The sequence below is a fragment of the Vicia villosa genome, linkage group LG2, assembly GCF_029867415.1.
Source record: "Vicia villosa cultivar HV-30 ecotype Madison, WI linkage group LG2, Vvil1.0, whole genome shotgun sequence".
Taxonomy (NCBI): domain Eukaryota; kingdom Viridiplantae; phylum Streptophyta; class Magnoliopsida; order Fabales; family Fabaceae; genus Vicia; species Vicia villosa.
Window position 1 is genome coordinate 148,085,216 of NC_081181.1, and position 4,445 is coordinate 148,089,660.

Consider the following 4,445-nt stretch of genomic DNA (forward strand, 5'->3'; position numbering starts at 1 on the left):
AGGCAACAAGAGGGATTACCCTAAAGGTGTGTGGGTGCAACAATTATGTGGTTAACTTCGATGACATTTATCTTGTAATTAGGTGATCTACGTTCAATTCATGGTTGTCACTCCCTAAATTACTAACCACGCAATAATAAAAAACAGAAATAAAATTTCCTATGCTATTACATTAAACACCTGCGGGGACGGGGGAAATTAAAAGGCGAAAAAAATAAGAGGGATCAATAATTAGTTTTAAACATCCTTGGACGCTTTGACCTTCCTCGAACCCTCGATCGACTCTGAAAAGTAAAAGAAAAAATAATAGGGTGAGTGTAGGAGGGATTCATTGACTATTCGAGGCAAACCCTATTTTAATTGAAAAGGCAAAATAAAAATAAAATGATGTTAAATAGAAACTTAGCTTTTTTTTTATCTGGAGGCGCGCTGCTGAAGGAGCTTTGATTAACCCTGAAAACTGGGCGCAAAGAAGAAAAATGTCAGTGCATTAAAGATCTCAACAATTATAATGTAACAGATCAAAAATTAAAATGGTAATAATTTAGGCAAACAAATAAAAGGCAAGGCAAAAAAAAATCATGAATGGGCCAAAAGTTATCTAAGGTTAAAAACCTAGACTAGGGCTAATGGGCAACACCTACCAGTGATTAGTGATCATGATGAAAAAATAGCTAGCTAAAATCAGGGTTTAAAACATAAAAATATTTAATTTAATAATAATAAAAAAACTAATTATAAATCTAACCCTAATTAATTTAAAATTATCAACTTAAATTAAATTAATTAGAATTATTTTTATATAAAAAATAAAAAGGAGATTGAAATTCAAAAGAAATAGTTAAAATATTTTTATAAGAAAAAACTAAACAAAATAAATAAACAAAAGATTTAAATAAAAAAATGAAAATTGAGGGGACTTAGCTTTGATTCGGTGTGGTAAGCCTCCGATGGTGCGTGGTGTAAATACGGCTCTGTGAGCATTGGATCTGATGGCTTAGTAATCCAATGGCTGGATGATGAAGGTGTATGATAAGCCCTCGTAACCTTCACGCATTGGATCTCTAAGAGGGCCTTTGTTAAAATTTAAAGGTCGTTGGCTGGATTCGAACACGCATTCCCCAGGTTATAGCCCCTTCCTTATTGCCACTCTAGCTGCGCTTCATTCATTAACATAAATGCTAAATAAAATATATGAAAAAAAAGGTTACCTAGGGAATTCAAATGGTCAAGCGTGGGTTCGGTGATATCATATGGCAGTGAATCAAATTGAAGAGAGGATATTTTGGACCTTTGACCCACCAATGAGGGCGAGAGAGATAGAGTTGATCATTGACTGGCCAATGGGATGCCTTGGTATAGCCACACAAGCAACCAAATGGTCCCTCGTCGGCGAACCACCGCGCGCCACCTTCTTCCCCGGCGAGCTTGTTTTTACAACCTACAAAACCTTCAAAATAAACACGAAAACAAAACCCTACCCCCTATTTAGGACCCTGCGAATCCAATGGTGCTGTTGGTTTGCCATGAAATTTCCTGTAGAGCGCGTTTTGAAGAAAACAAGCCGAGTTGCCCTAACAATGGCTGCACTCTATTCCAGCGTTCAAACCCACATGTAAGGCATCTAATGCGTTCTAAACATGTACATGAAGTGATCTGGGCAAAACAAATCGATCAGCAACGCATGAAATTAATGATTCGAAATCAAGAATTTTACCAAAACCGTGTCTCTCCATTGATGCATTCCAGGATGTTCTGTGCTTGTATGAGAATAGGGACTGACTCCTATAAACTTTAGGAAGATAATTGAAGGCCTGAGACTGATCATGGAGAGCTGGAACTTGAAGTTTGATTATGCAAGTTCGTTTAGATTTTTGAGTGGCAAACCCTCATTCTTTGGCTCCCCTTTCTTCTATCTTTTCCTAATGCTTTGTGACTTCTGTGCTTATATAGATGAAGAGAATTAGGGCAATAAAATTGGAGAGAATCCAAGATATTCAATCAAGAATATTTGATTATATTTGATTGAAAATCTTATGTAAAAGCTTCTATTTTAGGATCAATCTCACCCAATTAACCCTAGCACGAAATTTGCATGATATATTTTATATTTGGATCACTTGATATGGTCATAAAATAAATCTCATGATTAAATTTAATTATTTCATATTTTATTTGATTTATTAATATTTAAAATGAATCAAATTCACATAAATAAAAATAAATGTCATAAAAACGAAATAATTGTCTTAAGTATGTTTATTTAGCCCATGGGTATGTTTGGAATCCATATCTTAGGCCCATTGATTTAAAAACTCAAAAATTTTCATTTTGTTCCATGTGCATTTCTAAAAAATCACCCAACTTGCACAAGCCATAACTCATTCAATACTTGTCGTATGAAGATGTTCTAGGACTTTTTGGAAAGCCCAAGATGTCCTCTACAATCCACTTTGGAACATATTTTGCTTTTGGAGATTTTATCTTGATGATATTGCTCCTAACAAAAAACAGCTTTTTGCGATCTTCTAGAAGGACATGTAATGTTTTGGCCTATATCTCTCAAATGAAGCATTTTTAGACTTGGCATGTGAGAGACAAAGGTTTAGAGAATTCAATTTCCTTCAAAATAAGTTTTAGATAGAAAATTTCTGATGTTCCATGTGGAAGTTATGGCTGGTCAAAGTTGGGTTGACTTTCTCCTTAAAAACCCTAATTTAGAAACTTAGGTTTTTGATGATTTTGGAGCTTTTCTTGATGAATCGTGATCAATCCTTGATCAAATGATGATTTATACTTCAAAATGAGGATGTTGACCAAAAATCAGGAGTTTTGACTGTGATTTGACCATAGTTGACTTTTAGGTCAAATTAGTCGACTGTTGACCGCTTGAGCAGTTGATTGACCAATCTTGTGAATCAGGGTTTGAAACTTGGAATAGGGATTATTTGAATCATGTTAGAGGTTATGGGGTCCATTTGAGGCATCAGAAGTTGACTTATCTTTGAGAAAACGAAACCCTAACTTGGAGGCTGTTATTTAGGAGAGAGACTGCATGCTTCCTTCTTGTGTATCTTTGAGCATTTGAAAGTCAGATGGACTCGAAATATGATTAAATATGATGGGCAAATTTTGGGGTATGACAGATGCCCATGTTCAATCTTCTTATACCTGAGGATGTAGATTGGCTTGTGTGCCTATCGGAGTCTGAAGGTAGAAGAGGATTGAACACTAGAGTACCCAGGAATTTGCCTTGGCTAAAACAGGGACTTTTACCGGAGACGGGCTTGAAGATGCGGTCCAAGTGTTAGAAAAGATGTATGAGACGGGCTTAAAGATGCCATCTGATCTGGGTAAATACGAAAGTTAGAGTAAGTCGTACGTTAGACTATATCCGAGCTTGAAGTATTGAGAAGTGTTTGTTGGAGATGGGCTTAGAGATGCCATCCGGATGTTGGGAGTGTGAAGTGAATTAATGGTAGTGACTCTATTGTCATGACTCCATTTTTGTATTGTTGTGACTCGATTGCCGTGACTTCATCGTCATGACTTCATTGCCATGATTGTTTCTGAACTGAATACCGGGATTAGATATGTGACTCAATTGTCGTGACTCCATTGTCGTGACTTCATTGTCGTGATTCCATTATCGTGACTCAGTTGTCGTGATTCCATTATCGTGACTCAGTTGTCGTAACTTCGCTGTCGTGACTCGGTTGTCTTGATTCCATTATCGTGACTCAGTTGTCGTGATTCCATTATCGTGACTCAGTTGTCGTGACTCGGTTGTCGTGATTCCATTATCGTGGCTCAGTTGTCATGACTTCAGTGTCGTGACTCAGTTATCGTGATTCCATTATCGTGACTCAGTTGTCGTGATTCCATTATCGTGACTCAGTCGTCGTGATTCCATTATCGTGACTCAGTTGTCGTGATTCCATTATCGTGACTCAGTTGTCGTGGTCTTTTCTGAATTGAGTGTCATGATTAAGTCTGTATCTTTCTTTGATCGTGTCAGTAGCGTTCGTAGTAACCGAATTAGATCTTTGAAGGATGATCGTGTCTACACCGTTCGTGATGATAGAATGAGATCTTGGAATATTGATCGTGTCAGCACTGCTCGTAGTAACTAAATTAGACCTAGGAAGGATGATCGTGTCTACACCGTTCGTGATGATAGAATTAGATCTCTTGTCGTGTCAGCACCGTTCGTAGTAACTGAATTAGACTTTGGAAAAGTTGACCGTGTCCACACCGTTCGTGATGATGGAATTAAATCTCTTATCGTGTCAGCACCGTTCGTAGTAACTAAATTAGACTTTGGGAAAATTGATCGTGTCCACACCGTTCGTGATGATGGAATTAGATCTCTGAAAATTGGAGATTTTGTTTATCTGCTTGTACTTGTATCCTGAAAAAGGTAAAGTTAGTCTTTATGTAATGTC